This window comes from Protopterus annectens, chromosome 1.part1 (assembly GCF_019279795.1).
Source record: "Protopterus annectens isolate FY-2018-M chromosome 1.part1, PAN1.0, whole genome shotgun sequence".
In the NCBI taxonomy this organism is placed as follows: domain Eukaryota; kingdom Metazoa; phylum Chordata; order Ceratodontiformes; family Protopteridae; genus Protopterus; species Protopterus annectens.
Genome location: NC_056726.1, coordinates 987783474 through 987800977, shown reverse-complemented (window position 1 = coordinate 987800977; position 17504 = coordinate 987783474).

The window sequence follows — 17504 nt, the reverse complement described above, 5'->3', positions numbered from 1 at the left end:
TGTCTGGGTTTGTAGCACTCAGGTTAATTACAATTTCAATCAAAAAAGATTGGGTCATGCCTAAAAAGATTCTTTGGACCAGTCCACCTCCTTGGTTCCTAAGTAGCAGAGAAGGAAGGAAAAAAAACAAATAGAGAAAGAAAGAAATATATTTAAACATTGCAATATTATCAGTTTTCACTCCTCGAATAGAGACAAGCTTTAGAGTATTTAGAAAAATATCAGCCTTATAATTTCCTACCAAATAAAACTGGCATAGCTTTATTTTAGCTAAGGCAAAGCCTGCATTTAAAAAACAAGACCTTATGTACTCGTTATTGCAATGCAATTCAGAGTTTGCATCATGTAAAGAGAACAACAAAAAAGTCACATGCATACTGACTGCATCTATAGTACTGCAAAAATTGGACTTTTCATATATATAAAGAAAGTTAAAATCAAAGGCCAGTAACTTAACTTTGATGAACATTTGCAGCTGATTACCGAGTCTGTAACAGCATATAATTATCATCATAAATACTGAATCAGTAAAGTCTAAAAATAACCCGAGAGAATAAATATCAAAGCACTGACCAGCTGGTGTCTGCTTTTATTAAAATTAGTGAAGGAGGACACTGATGCAGAATAAGGTGAACTCCCAAGACTGGAAAAACTCCCTTATCAGCCTCAACAAAAAGTTGAGATCCCTCATTAAATCCTCTAAAGTTAGCTATGAAAACAGAATTGCAGCAGATAGTAAAGACAATCACAATGCCTTCTATAGTTATGTAAAGAATCTCCACAGCAATACTCAGATTTGCTCTGAACTACTGCACAATGGTACCTCCTATACCAAGCCAACATATATTGCCAGTATACTGTCTGGCAGGTTCTGTGCCAACTTTACCCCTCCCCCCAAAGGACCAATCACAGTACCAGTAGATTGCCAGGCAGCCAGTATTACTGCTGCACAGGTTAAAACAACACTGTCCAAGGCCAAAAATACAGCTTTTATGGGACCTGACAATATCCTTGGTTGTGTTCTACATGAACTATAGAGTGAACTGCCACCACATCAGTGTGCCCTGTTCAATCACAGCATCACCTCAGGCTTTGTCCCTACCAAATGGCGCACCACTACAGTCATCCCTCTCCACAAAGGAGGAGTGACTACAGACCCTGGGAACTATAAGTCCATTAGCCTGATGAGTCTGATATGCAAAGCTATGGAACACATCATCATGGACCTAATAAACAAGGATATAGGGAATCTCCAAACTCTTGATCCCACACAGTTTGGTTTTGTGAAGGGTAGATCATGCCTGTTCAACTTGGTTGACTTCTTTGAGTCAGTTACCAGTGCTATGAATGAAGGCAAGGTGGTTTGTACAGCCTACCTTGATCTGGTCAAGGCTTTTGATGCCATTCTCCACTCAGGAATCATAGAAAAACTTACTAAGCTTGGCATCAACCCCTATATCACTAGGTGGGTTGCAAACTGGCTCACAGATAGAACTCACAGTGTGAAAGTAGCTGACTCCAAGTCAAACTGCTGACTACTCGTGTGGAGTCCCACAGTGTTCGGTTCTGGGTCCTCTCCTGTTTAGTATCTACTTCTCTGAAGTCCAGGCCAACACGAACTCTGGACTCTGAACTCAGGGACTCTGGCTGACAAAGTTCCCAGACAATTGCAAGTTGGAAGCTATTATTAACTCCCCAAGTGATGATGACATCCTACAGAAAGGCCTCGCTGAGACCAAAGACTGGTGTCAGAACCATGGCCTTAAGCTCAATGCCAAAAAATGTGTCGTCATCCCCCTTGGGAAAAACCCAGTTCCCATGAATTACCACATCAATGGTAGTAAACTGAACACAGAAGGTGTTATAAGAGATCTGTAAACACAGGTTGACAGGAACCTCTCTTTTGACCATCACATTGCCACTGTGGTCAGAAAGTCCTTCTATGTGGCACATGTCATTACTAAGGGTTTTGCATCCAGGAAGAAAGAGGTCATTGTCTCCCTCTACTCTTCCCTCATTAGGCCAATCATCGAGTACAAGGCCCCATTTGGCATGTACCTAAGTAGACACCTGCAACAACTGGTGAGGCCATAAAAGTGCCTCACAAAGTGGATCCTAGGCCTTAAACATTTGTCCTATATGGACATACTAAAAAAACTCCTGCTATTCTCTGTCTTATATCGCCTACTTAGAGGTGGTCTCTGCTTGACATACAAAGCCATGTCTGACCCAGCTCTGTTAGAAATGCTACATTTAAAGAAATCCCAATCCCTCCACACCACATGCTCCAGAGACCTCAAGCTCATTATCACAATTAACAGAACATGCTGGAGGGACAGGTTCATAACCCAGAGACTACCCATACTATGGAACAGACTTCCCATACATGACAAGCAGAGCACCTTGGTGACCCTCTTCAAGAGAAATCTTGACAAGTGGATGGGAAACAGAAAATTCACCCCGGGGATAACTCCAGTGGTTCTACTCGATAGAGGCACTGGGAACTAAGGTCTGGTCTCACTATGCCAGGGTAATCTATGGCTAGGCTTGTAAAGAGAACCTCTTGCTGTGAGGCTGCAATGCTAATCGCTGTACTGCAGTGGCTACCCTATGTCAATAAAACCTGGAATCGGGATTATATTATACATTAATGTAAGGAATAGGATTGTTACGTTAATAACAGCTGATGTGCATGTTAATTATGGTGAACTATTAAAGCAGTATGACTTTGATAATAGCAGTACATTTTAATTGTGACATAAGGAAGGACAAGGGAAAATAGGAAAATATCTCACCTTATCAAGAATTTGTAGAGAAATTATGAAGCTTGGAAATGTATATTTAGGAAAAGAAAGAGTTCATATTTATCAGATATGCTGACAGAAGTAAAACATGAGAAAGATGTAGTAGGATTTATAATTCATTATATTAATTGGGTCCTTGAGATAGGAAAGAAGTTGTTAACAAAAATGTGGAATGTACAAATAGTCAGTGATCTGCTGACTGTCAAGAGGAGTCGGGTGTAGTGTTAAGTATTACTGAGGTCAAGGAAGGTAGTTCAACTAATTTGATTTTGGCTGAGTTGATAACTAGAGGGAAGCCTACAGAGGATTCTGAGATTTCCCGGTCAGAGATAGTAGAAAAGGTGTTTGCGGAAGAGGATGGTGAAAGAACTGTTGTAGAGGGTCATCAAAAGTACTCAGAATAAAATAAATAATTTACTGCTGCAGTGTGGACAGATGGTGTGAGAAAAGGTACTATAGATGTCATAAAAAAAGAAGAGAAGGTTTAATGTTTGTAGCCAAGTTAAAAAAGACGAAGTGATTGACAGATACTTTATATGGGACAAAATTGTTTAGCCTTTGAGCTTTGTGGCTAAAAACAGTAGATCACGGACACATGTGGGAAATAATTTTTGTGACATCACTGTGAATCTAAAAAGAAGTGTTTTCCATGCAATAAGTATACTTGTTTCTGGGCAAGGGAATACATTGAACAAAAATTCAGTGTACAATTTAGAATAGATGAAACTGAATATAGCAATTTAATTTTTTATGAGAATGTGTCATTCTGTGATAAGTTAAGAAAACAAAAGGTGATATGAAGCATGTGGCTAGTGTTATTTATGTTTCAGGTAACAGGGGTACAGTAATGTACACAGGAAAACTTAACGCATGTTATTTTTGTGGAGAGTTTTCACATTTAATTAATGAGTGTAATAAAATAAGATGTATTCAATGTGGTAAACAAGGCCATATTTATTTATTTTATTTATTTATTTTACATTTGTTGACTGGGATAGTCTAACTGGATTTATGTCCATTTTCAGTAGAGTCCCGGGGAGATAAGCTCCAAGAGATTACTAGACTACTAACATACAGGTACTAGTTGTTATACAGTTAAATACTATTAGAAACAGTTCAGGAATCTTCACAGTTTATACAAAAAACATGTTACAAGCATTAGATAAGATATTTTAGACTTTATGTACAAGACTTCATTAGTAACTAGAAAGTAATTGTTAAACAGATACATACTTCAAGTTTCAACAGTTCAGCAATGCTCACAGTTTAAACAATACTTGTTGCCTGCCTTAGGTAGGATGCTTTAGAATTATATGTAGAAGAATTTAACTAGGTATTTTAAATAATTTCTATTAGGATAAGATATGTTTTTGCCAAGGATAGGCCTTGATTTAAAAAGACACAGAGCAGGAATTAGGTCTTAAGAGAGGGTATTTGGGATATAGTATGAGATTAGTTTGGATTTGTGCAGGGACATAGCCAATGGGTTTTAAAATAGAGTTTCAGATTATGTTTAAAAAGTGTAAATGAAGACAGTGATGTAAGTTCATGGGGGAGTTGGTTCCAATACTTTCCAACTGCATTTGAGAACAGAGCATCTCCTGCCATGTTATTAGATTTACATGTTGATACAAGTTCATAGGTTCATAGGTTGGTACTAGGCTATCGGTCCTAGGGCCTATACAAGCCTAGCCATAACAATTCCCTGGCTATTTCTTCCCACACTATTTACTTTCCTGGACCCCTGTCTAGCAGGGTGACTGATGTGACCCCCGGGGTGAATTTCCTTCCTCCCATCCAATCATCAAGGTTCCTTTTGAAGAGGGCCAAAGAGGCACCAAGAAGTAGTTTATTAGATGAGCGTAAATTTGAAAGGTTTTTATACTGGGTAATGAGACTAGCAAGTATTGGAGTATTGGTAGGTTGGAAAAGGGTTTTGTGCGCAATGGTGAGTTGTTTAAAGTGAATCTGATTCAGGAGCTCTAACCAGCCTAATTGTTTCAGGTTATGGCAGTGATGGGTCCTAAAGGAGGAAGCAGTAGCAAATCTTTCAATGCTATTGTAAGCATTGGCTAGCTTGTTAAGGTTATGTTTTGACAAGTTAGTATATATGGAAGAAGCATAGAGAAGTGTGGAGATAAGGTGGGAATAAGCAATAGTGGTTCTGGCTAGTGGGGAGAGAAAGGGTTTTATCCTATAGAGGGAGCCTAGTATCCTGTTAACAGTTTTTATGGTATTGTTGATATGTGTTTCAAAGTTCAGGTTGTTATCAATGGTTACCCCTAAAAGTTTAGTTGTTTGGATCGGCAGATATGAGTGTACCATTACTGGATAAGACTGAAAAGTTCATTGGAAGTGATTTACGGGTAGGTGTGAAGAGGAGGAGTTTGGGTTTTTTGGGGGTTCAAGAGGAGGCAGCGTTGTAGAAACCAATTTTCTGTTTTATTGAACATTGTCTGAGTTAGAGTCTGTAGTTGGGATTGAGATTTATCTGAGTAGATTATTGTCGAATCATCTGCGTATTGTACACAGTTAGTTAAAGGAATAGCTAGGTTGAGGTCATTGATAAATATTGAGAAAAGGAGGGGGCCCAATATAGAGCCCTGAAGAACACCTAGGGTAACTGGGAGATGGAATGCGAGGTTGTTGTCCCATAGCACTGCCTGCTGTCTATTATCAAGGTAGGACTGGAACCATTTTATAGTCTTTGTGTGCAGAGACAAGGATTTTAGAATATTGAGAAGTAAGTGGTGTTTGACCATGTCAAATGCTTTTGAATGGTCGATGAAAAGTGCTGAAGAGAGAAGATTATTATGTTTTTTATTGATGCTGTCAGTGAAGGATAGGAGTGCAGTTGTTGTACTGTGGAAAGGCCTGAAGCCATTTTGAGATTTGGTGAGTAAATTGCTCTGGAGTAGGTGGTCTAGTAACTGTCTGTGGATGCACTTTTCCATTATTTTAGCTAATGGGGAAAGTAGTGCTATGGAACGATAGTTAGAATATTCTCTGGAGTTTCCACCCGTGTGTAGGGGGATAATGTAGGAGATTGTCCAGATGGTGGGAATAGTGCTTTCTTGTATAGTTCTTTTTATCAGCAATGATACAGGATAAGCTATGACTTTGGCTGCCTTTTGCAGGTATTCAGCAGGTAGCTGGTCAGCTGAGGGGGTAGTAGGTTTTAGTTTACTTAAGAGGTTGCAGATGAGGGAAGTTGGGACAGGTTGCAGATTTAGCGTTGGGAGAGAGTTAGTAGTATTGGTTGGAAGGGCAGAGCTATCGGCTGTTAGTTGATTAGCAAGTGTTTGGATGGTCTCAGTGAAGAAGGTATTAAAAGCATTAGCAGTTTGCTTTGGATTGTTGGAATTTGATCCTATAGGGGGTGGTGTTGCAGATTGGCCTGGTTGAAGTAGTCTGTTTATGCTAGCCCAGAACTTTTGTGGATTATTTTGGTTGGTCTGTTGGAGGTGGAAGTAAAAATTTTTTTTATCTTCGAGTATAGCTTTCTTAGTCTCATTTCTTTTTTGTCTGAATTGTTGTTGGTCTACGGGGTTTTTAGTTGTTCTCCATAGTGCCCAAACTTTATTTTTCTGTTGAATTTTCTGCCTGGTTTTCTTTGTAAGTCATGGGGCGGGTTTAGATTTAATTTTGATGGAATGCTTTGGTGCATGGTGATTAAGGATTGTTAAGAATTTTGAGTTAAAGTAGTTTGTTGCTTTGTCAAGTGGGAGGTATTTTATAGGTGACCAATCACATTCTTTTAGTTCAGCTTGGAAGTTATTGGGGTTAAAGTTTCTGTTGCTTCTTATTGTTTTATATATGGTTGGGTTGTGTGAGCTTGACCTTTGCCTGATTATTTAAGTGAGAGAATGGTCACTTACATTGTCATGGAGGGTCCCTACATTATAGAGTTCTTGGTGATGATTAGAATCCAGTCTAGGATGGATTCTTTGTTATTGAGTTTATTAACTCTGGTTGGGGAGTTAATTGTTTGTGGGAAGCCATTAAGGTTAATATGGGAGGTTGGTGATTCAGTAGAGCAGTCCTTCCAGTGTATATTAAAGTCTCCAAGAATTATTGTCTCTTGGGTAATTTATGTGGAGAGTTCAGCAAGGATACCTTTCAGAGTGATGATGTTGTTACCAGGGGCAAGTAGATACGTATTATATTTAGGGATTTGCTGGGATTAAGTTGAGGTTTAGTGCTAATGATTTCTGCATTGTTTTCAGAAGAGGAACCAAGATCTAGTATAGATATTTGTAGCCCTTCTTTACAGAGGATAGCAACACCCCTCCGTTTTTTACTTTGCGGTCTTGTCTCAAGATGTTGTACCCAGATGGAATAATTTCAACATCTTGTGTAGTGGGTTTTAGCCATGTTTCTGTGAAACAAAGTATATCAAAGGAATGAACATCCAGGAGAGCATGGAGGTGGGCAATTTTATTATTTATGCTGCAAATATTAAGGTGAGCTATATAGAGTGAGTTGGGAGATTTTGATGGGATATTTGGGGTAGAGGAAACATGAATTTGTGGTTCTGTGCTTGTTTTATGCCCTGGTGATGCCCATATGATGGCAAACAAGGCCATATGATGAGTAGATGTAAAAAAGAATGTAGATTGTGTAAGAAGGAAGGTCGTTTCTGGTTTGATTGTGAAAGTGGAAGGATGGAAGATATTAACAAGGATGCTTTGAATGCTGAAAAAGTTACACAGAGGGAAGAGTGTAAAAACTCCAAAAGGTAACAATGAGACAGCTTTCAAATTAATGGAGTTGTTTAATTCATCTTCTGAATTTCTTAGCTTTACCCATTGTTATACTACCGACAGGGTAACTTATTTGGATACTGACTTGATGAAAGACCTTGAAAATGGATGCTTTATAGCTAAGCTATATAGAAAGGAGACCTTTTCTAATAGTTATGTTAATTTTACTAGTTGTCATCCATTTTCCCAAAAAAGGTCCATCATCAAAGGCCAATTGGTTAGGGCAGCCCGTATGGTAACCAGACAATGTGATTTCTTGGAGGAATGTGATTTCTTGGAGGAATGTTGTTTCATGTCCAGTTTGTTCTTAAATAGGGGATACCCTATGGACCTTATTAACAATTTAGTGGAAGAAGTCCAGATTAAGTGGACATCTGGGTTTTATGTCCCTATTTTGAGCCAAGATCCCTTAGCACAGGAGACCAACTGTGCAACTAGAGTTCCAGCTACAACTATGTTTAACAGTTTTGTTTTGACATTTAGTATGGACACTAAGGAATTATTTTCTATTATATTGAAAAACTGGAATGTAATATTCCAAGATGATTCATTAAATAAGTCCATTGTAGAACGTCCAAAAATAATATTTAGAAGGTGTTCTAAACATTGCCATTCAATTCTCGGAATGGCATGTTTAAATGTAATATAGGCTTCTAATAAGAGATTCTACATATTTTTCTAAGGGTAGATATAACTGCCTTAGTTCCCAGGTGGTATATATAGACAAATGCACTATGAACACCTATATGCCATGAGAAAGGGTAAAAAGGAAAATGCCTTAGCCAAACATATTTTGGACAATCCAAATCACACTTTTCAGTTTTATGTAATAGACCAGGTTAAAATCGATGGTAGGGGAGGGCCTTTATCCCTGTTGTTGGAATATAGAGAGTTGGTATGTCAACTAAGATTGTTTAACAAGTGTTCTTAAATTAAAACAGTTGAATAGATAAAAGATTAGTATTTACATTTTTTACTCGATTGGCCAAGTCCACTTTCTATAATACAAAACCATATAGCTTTGTATGTCAACATGAATGATACACATTTTGCCATCTGTACAACAGAATATTAGTGTGTTCATTAGATGGGTTATCTTTTTTCACTGTTCTTTTTCACTGTTATTTGATTGGATTTATTCTGAATAATTATAGATTTAGTATGTGTTGGTCACCTTTGTTGGTTATATAACCGAGTTGTCCATAGTCTTTCCAGTATATTTTATAATATTTGTTTGTACCAGTACTTTTCAATTATTGTCGGTACCAACATTTTCTGTTTTACTACCTCATATCCAGTGTTTTGTTTTACTGGGTGGGTAGATGATGGGTTTGTTTTATCTAGAGAGAATGGTGGAACTAGTTTCAAGGTTGTTTCAGCTTTTTTATTTCATTTTATCTTGATCGCTACTATTGATAAATTATGTACCGTTTTGGAACTGGTTATTTATTTATTCACTGTTTAATTGGAGTACTGTATCCTTAAATCACAGTACAGTGATAGTTTGGCAAAGTCCGTTATCCAATATTCTTTTACCAGCAGTCGTTGTAACAGCCAAGATTGATATGATTGCTGTATCAGTTTCTGGTCGTGTATCCGAATGTAATACTGACTGGGGGAAGCTTTTAGTTGTTTACTATTTTACAATCAAACATTCATTATTGAAGTGAATATCTTAGTAGGGTTATATTACGTTTTACCGACTTAGATATGACATGTTGTTTATGAATATTTCTGCTGTGATTTTTACTGAGTTGCCGGCTAGGACATATATTTTTTATCGGTTGTTTTTGTATTGTATTTTTAATGTATTTAACCCAGGTAATCCAACAAAAGTTTTATCCTTGCAGTGTAGCATTGTATTATTTATCTATATTGGTTTACCAATGTATAAGGTTAGAAGAGTCAGTTTATTTACTTTGGTACACACAGACTGGTTATTAAAGACGAACAATTATACCAAAATTTTTGAATGGAAGATCAAGTGGAATTTGAATGGGTTGATTTAAGGAGGTGAATCAGGTGACTTTTTACGTGGGTGTATTTAAACCATGTGGTTGAGTTTTAAATTGTTTTTATGTTTATTTGAGTTTTAGAGCTTAAATAAAGTGAAAATATTTTGATTACTTGGCATTTGATCTATCATTTTGCTGTACTAGCTATTGCATTTGGATACTAATACCTGCTGGTTTGGAACGCACCCATTTGCAGTTTTTATTCTTGTTTTTTTTTCATTTTCTGGTTTGTGTGACAGGGGGAAGAGTGTAACAGAGAGTGTGTAAGTGGTGAGGATGAAGTAAATAAGGATAAAGAAAAAAGTACGAGACATGGAAAGCAATGTGAGTTAGATGTGATAAACATTTAAGGTGAAAGTTTAATAAATGAAAAAGGTGAACATGTTTTGGATAGGTCAGAGTCTGAGGAAAAGAGGGTACAGAATGTAAGAAAGAAAAGTTCTATAGAGGCTAGAGTGAAAATAAGGAAGAGGAAATAAAAAAAAGTCACCAATGTGTAAAAAGAGAGGTAAAGAGTAATGTAAGGATAATTTACGTTAATGTTACTAGTTTGATTAATAAGATAAGAAGAGTTGCTGTTTTGAAGTGGTGTAAAAAGTGTGATATATATATATATATATTTACAGGTTACTAGATTTATGTCTGAGAATGATAGCATACAAGTGGATTTTCTTAGGAGTGGAAAAGCTTTGGGGAATTTGGGTAAAAGTAAGTGTTCAGCTGTAGTCTTTTTGTTTAATGAAGAGGTGGAGATGTAAAAGGTATGATATGGAGGTTTACAGACTGACAAGGATTTTTTTCTTCTACTAAGGCAAAGGAAAGAGATGGTTTGTTTGAAGCTTTGACACCTTATGTTGTGATTAATATGAAAATAGAGTTAATGGTGGATTTTAATTATTGTTTAAGAAATGGTAATAGGAAAGGTGGAATAGATGTGAGGAAGTCAATGGAGATAATGAAATATGGTAGTTTAAGTTTATGGGGAAAGAATATGAGAATTTTTAAAAGATGAGATACAAGTGCTGAACTGTATGAAACAGTGCCTGAAGTATGTGGGGCAATTTTTGGAAATGGAGTGTCTAAGCATAGGGCAATATGGATGGAGGGTAGATGTAATATAGAAGTAATTATAGAAGGAAGAACTATTAAGAAATTAGTTTCTTTTTTAAGAAGAGATAGCTATTTTATGGGTAGAACATGGCTCTATGAGGGAACTGTATTCTTCTTGGACAGAATGATGGGTTGATTTTAAAAAAGTATAAAACGTGTATCTGGAATTACAACTGGAAAAAATAAATAGTGATACAGAGGCCTATTGTACAGTAGATAAGGAGATGTATAGTTTAGAGAAAAAATGTGAGAAGTTTTTTGTAAAAGAAATAAGAGATTTTTAAGAAAAATTAAATATAGTTGAAAATTATTGTATAGACAGATGTATTATTTGAAATGGAGAGAAAAAAGACATTTCTCTGTTTTTGGCAAAGCTGGGTAAAATGAGGTTGGTATTACAAGAGCAAGAGTTAAACTTTAGTGTCTTTATACAGGAAGAAATATTGTTAGAAAAATTTATAAGAAAAGTGAGGGGTGTAAAAAATTAAATGGGGAATTAAAAGTTTATCTGAAAAAGTAATTTGTAAATTAGAAGAATATAGAAGAATATACTGAGTTGATTGAGTTAGATTTTGTATTAGGCAAAGTAAACACAGAGTCTGTATCTGGTATGGATGCTATAAGGTATGAGGTGTGTAAAGATATGGGTGTGTCGAAGGAAAAGCTAATATTTAAGGTATTTAATGAATGGTTGAATAATGGTAAGGTTAATAAGGAGGTACACGTGAGGGATTATTAAGTTTACATGGAAAGGAAGAGGATTTAAAGAATTGGAGGTCTAATACACTTAATAATGTAGATAATAAAATGTTTATGAAAATTATACAAGTTCAGTAAAATGATGTGTTTCATGAAGTGCTAGGGGATGGTGTATTTGGTGTTAAGGTTAAGTGTAGTCAAGATTTAGTGATTTTGGTAAGGTATATGGTGCATGATATTTTAAGAACTAATAGTAAAGTACATTTTAGTGGTGGGGGATGTAAATAAGGCTTCTGATTATTTCAAGCAGGACTGCATATGGAATATTTGAAAAGAGTATGGGATGAAATGTAAATTACTGAATTTGATAATATCAGCTTACAGAAATGCTACTGTGAAGGTCTTTGTAAATGGATATTTAATTTTGTCTATTGTGCTGGAGAGAGTGATAAGGCAGTATTGTCCTAGTGATTTATTGTTTGCATTAGTATTGAGTGTAATATGTCATAAATTGTAAATTTGTGGGCAGGAGGAAGATATGCTGTTAAAGGGGTTGTATGCATAGCAAAGTTTATGTCTTATGCATATTATATTGTTATTATTGCAAAGATTAAGTGGTGGATGGGAAAAATGTCATGGTGTGTTGCTGAAAGGTTAAGGAATTTAAGATTAGAGATGAGTCAGAATAATATTTGTGAGTTTGGAAATTAATGTGTAATAGAGTAGCAAGTAGCAAGTGTTTAGCAAGAAAAAAGTTAATTTGTTAGTATTAGGTTTGGGAAAAAGGGGTTGTTGAGGAACAGTGGAATGGAGAGACAAAAGAAAAATTAAAGAAATTGGAAGGATATAGAAAGGATTTAGGTTAGCATGTGAAAAAAAACTTTTTTTGATTAAATTTGGCTATTTTAGGGAAATATGGATATCTGGCTAGACTACGCATGATATCAAGTAAAAGAGAAAAAGAATGTTTGGGTTCCAGGTGTAATCCTGTGAAAAGAGCAATGTTGTATTTAAATGAGAATGAATGTGGTTTAGGGGTTATAATCCTGTTATGTGCTGTATCTTTGAGTTTATATAAGATTTTGCTTGATTTTAAGAATAAAGATGAAGCTTTTGGTGAAAGAATTATGGAAATTAAATATAGGGATTGGTGGAAAAATGTAAGAAAAAAGGCAGGAGGGAATGGGAGAGATATGTGAATATAAATTGAAAATAAGGTTATGGGATTTAGAAGTTAGGTATATAAAAGAGTCTAGAAGGGCATGGTATGATGATATTGTAAGGAGGTGCTATGCTGTAAATCCATGGGATTCTTTAAGTGAAGAGATGATTATGGAAATTAAATCCAGAAGGAGAATATATGCAAGCATATTAGAGTTCCAACATTTTTGTAGTGGTTAAGTATACATAAATTAAAAGTGAATGGGGAATTTGGTGCATAAAATGATGTCTCAAAGCTTGTTTTATTTTGTCATGCAGTAGAGACAACAGAACATGATTTTGTATTTTGAGAGGGTTAGAATAATGTGGAAAAATTCATTTTAGAATTTAAAATTGGTGATGTTAAAAAGGTGATGAATTTAGAAGTGAAAATGATTACCCATGGTTATTATGGGAAGAGGGATCATAAAATGTAGAAAGTGTGGCATGATTGTTGTTTGGGGTTATGTGGAATATTTGGAAAGCAAGACCAAAAGATGTTTTTCTTGTATAACAAGATGTGAAATTTGTCAGATGTGAAGTCAAAAACGTGTTTATGGTTGTGGCAACAAGTGTGTGTGTGTGTGTGTGGGGGGGTGATCCTGGAATCATGTACATTTTCTTTGGTGAAATTGTGTATATTTAAATGGGTTAATTAAGTGTAAATACTGTAAATGATGTAAATATCAACTTGTTAACTCATTACATCTGAGTGACACCTGCAGGTATATCTGCAGTTAACTCCTACTGACGCCTCTAGGTGTCAAGTATTGCTTGTTCACATTTGTATCAATATTTCCAAAACCATGCTATGTGCAAGGTTTTTAAAAGATTTCATTGTAAAGCATGCACAATGGAAACTCAACTGCATTAATATTTGACCTCTTTCTAGTGCAGGTAAATATATATTAATTGTTGTATTTATTATCATGACAGTAAAATAATATGTGGAGAAAGTATAAAAGGACTAGAAGTAAGGGGTGGCATTACAATATGGAATGTTAGAGCTGTTTGTGAAGAGCAGAAGCTTGATATAGACAAAAGATAACTTTGATACACATACATAATGTAATTTGATTAATGAAAATAATGTACCTGATAAGTATAGTATAGGTTATTTCTTATAAGAATTGGGAGAATATGAGAAAAAAAAAATGTAGTTAATGATATCATGACCATGTTGCAGAAATGGAGATTGCAAATATCACAGCCACCAAAATATGCTTGATTGATATCTCCACTGCCAGCAATGTGAAGGAAGGTTGTCAGAGATGGGATTTGAATGGACTCTCATGTCTCACCACTGGTACCCAGTGGGTTAAAATAAAAGAAAAAGAACATGCATGCAAAACTAGCTCAATAAGCAATTCACAAAAATGCAACCTATCCTAAAGAGCATAAATGAAACAATGTTTTCCATGATATGGTGTTCCACCATTCTCACCCAGACCAGACTGCACAACAGGCCACCTGCAGAGCTGAGTCTTTCCCTGCCAGCCCAGACTGCCTTCTCACTACTCTGTCTGTGAACCTTTGGCTCGAGTGTCCTTACCCATGGTAACTGCTACATGCACAAGTGCACAGACACACACACACACACACACACACACACACACACACACACACACACACACAGTTCCCAGTGAAGGCTGGCAGAATTCTACAATCCTTTACAGCTTTCCTCCAGGCATAATACAGCTACCATTGTGTAAATGGCCAGAGATCACCAGCTATATTACGGCAAACAGGGCAGTTATAGATTAAATATGCAGATGAATGAGAAATGGACATGGAAGATTAAAATAGCAGTCAGTCATACTAGACTGATTATGTGCAGGAGAGTCTGATCCACATCTAACTATGTCATAGATATCCCTTACTAAAGAATATTGGACCTGACACATCTAAGTTTGGCAAATAATACAAATATGCATTGAAATGCAGATGAAACTTGTGAATGTAAAAGGTCTTCCAAGTAGACTTAGATGCAATAAAGCCCAGCCTCAGATATACATACTTTTATGCTCAAACACCCAGGTATTTCTTCATTTTTTTATCAAAAAAATTAAATCAGCTCATTTTATTTATTTTTTGCTTTCCCATAACAAAAATAAGCAGATACGTTCTACCACATGTAAAGCAGAAGGAATTAATTAATTACACCAGCCTAGAAACAATAGAAAATCCCAGTACTCAAAAGTCTTAAGTACCTCTCTTTATTTATTGACATTTGTTGACCGGGAAAGTCCACTGGGTCAAAAACCCATTTTCAGTGGAGGCTCGGGGAGAAAAGCTCCACATGTATTACAAGTAAATTAATCTAACAGAAGTGAATCTAACATGAACAAGATCAAAAACTACATGTATAAAAGAACATGTGTATATATATATATATATATATATATATATATATATATATATATATATATATATATATATATATATATATATACAACATTTTGGAACATAGTTCTCCTTCTTTAAGTACAGGTTCATAAGTTACATATTTAGACAGTATAGATGTGAAATCAATACCAACTGTCTGCATTTCAATGTCTATTCTTCCCTGTTCTAGTTAGCTACTTCTTTGAAGTACACTAAAATTGTATTTTATGACCATTGTTACTTCAATGAATGAAAGGAGTTATATTTTACATCTCAAAAAACATATTCAAGCAAATTCTTGCCTTTCATCTCTAGATCACAAGTTTATACACATTTCACAGATGAAATATGTTAGTAGGAAGAAGGAAAACATACATCATCAAAACCATTTTTCTCATTCTTCTACATGGAGTTGGGATGTTGTATCAACTGTCAATGCCTCTGTCAATTCGCTGTCCTTCTCCTATTTCTTTGACAGTCATGCCTGACTGTTGCAGGTACTCTCTCATGCAATCTATCTATTTGCTGGATATCCTCATTTCCTTTTGCATTTTTCCTGTCTCTCCCAATTTTTTTTCTCCAAATTGTCTTCTGCTTTCCTGGGTATGTGCATAAACCACCATAATTTGTTCTCTTTGACCTTTACTGCAGTTGGTACTACTTTTGCTTCTGTTCTGACATCACTTCCTTTCTTTGTCTGTTCCACAGTGGGTGTTCTACCCCTCATCTCAGGTACTTTAGCTCTATCACTTCTAGTGTCATTAACTGCTCTGCCTTCAGTGCCCATGTTTTTGTACCATACAATAGTACTGGTCAAACCACTATTTTGTTCACCTTACTTTTCAACTTCTTTGGTATTCTTCTGTTACTCACTGCCTCTCAAACTCTGTAGCATTTGATTGCAGTTCCACTGATTCTACCTTTGACTTCTTCATTTAGACTTCTCTTCTTCTCATTCATCCCTCCCAAATACTTGAATCTGTTCCACTGACTTCCCAGCTATCTCAGTTTTGTGATTCTACTGATTTCCCTACTAGCTTTAATGACAGTTGTCTTGTCTTGTATACTCAGTCTCATCCCATGTGCCTTCAGTTGTGCATTCCATTCTATTATCATCTGTTGAAGCTCATAGGTTCATAGCTGTATACTTGGCTAATGATCACTAGGTCCTTAAAAGCCTAGCCATGGAACCCAAATGTGACCCACAATTTTGATTTATAGATGTGGTGATTTACTAACTGCCTCTGTCCATCAGAGACATTGAAGCCAGACCAGGGGTGAATTTCCAATTACCCTTTCATTGGTCTAAGTTGCACTTAAAAAGGAATAGGGAGGAACTCTGTGTCACATGACTGGGGAACCTGTTCTAGAGAATGTGAGTTCTCTAGGAAATGTAGCCATCTTTCCAACATATCCTATTTATGTTGCAACCAACATTTAGGTCTTTTAGTTTAGTAGTTCTGATGCTGTTTGTTTTGTGGATGTGCAAAATGTTAACCAAAACAAGGTTAAAGGTTGCCCTGTATGTCAGGCAAAGATCACCTCTCAGAAGTTTGTATATTACTGAGTAGAGAAACAGGGCTTTGAGGCAAACAGCATAACACATTGCGTTTACTCCCTGTATTCTTTCTGGATGGAACCTTTGTGTACACTCCAGTTGCTTCATATGTCTGGTCAGGTAAATACTGAAGCTGGCATTATACTCTACGTAGGGTCTGATGATGGATGTGTACAGTGACATGATGACCTGTCTGGACCTAGATGCCATACCCTTGCTTATAAGTTGAGTAACATAGAAGGATTTTCTTACCACTTTGGACACATGTTGGTTGAAGGCTAGGTTATCTACATCAGTTTCCAGACACCAGTCTAGTGAATCAACATTTAAGGTGTTTTATTGATAACATAATTACCAGGAGTGGTAAACTTCCCAAAAGGTACTATAATGCATTTCTTGGTGCGGAGTTTTAACCCATGGCTTTGTCTGTATTAGACCTTCCTGAAGTGTGTTCTCATCTTGGGGGATACAATGACTGTTCCTAGTTTGCAGTCATCTGAAAACCTGGTCAGTCAAAAGCCTTTGACACTGGTTTGACAACCAAGAAGTAAATGCCAAAGAGGAGTGGGCACAGCAGTGAGCCCTGGGGGACTCCACAAGTGAATGTCTGCTTTGTGCAAGTGGTCTCACTGATTCTAACCTCCTGGGTCTTGCCTATGAGCCAGCTAGCTAGCCATTGTGTTAGAAAGGGGTTTATACCTAGTTCCATAAGTTTATTAACAATGCCCATGTTGGATATTGTATCAAATGCTTTAGCCAGATATAGGTAGGCAGCATGCACAATGTTCCTATCATCCGTTGCCTTAGTGACCTTTTCAGAGAAGTTCAGCAGATACAGTAAGCACGGCATTCCTTTGACAAAGCCAAACTGGTAAGGGTCCAGTGTCTGGAGGTCTACTATGTCCTTGTTGATAATTTCTTTGATGATTGTTTCCATGGCTTTGCAAGTAAGACTAGTCACACTAATGGG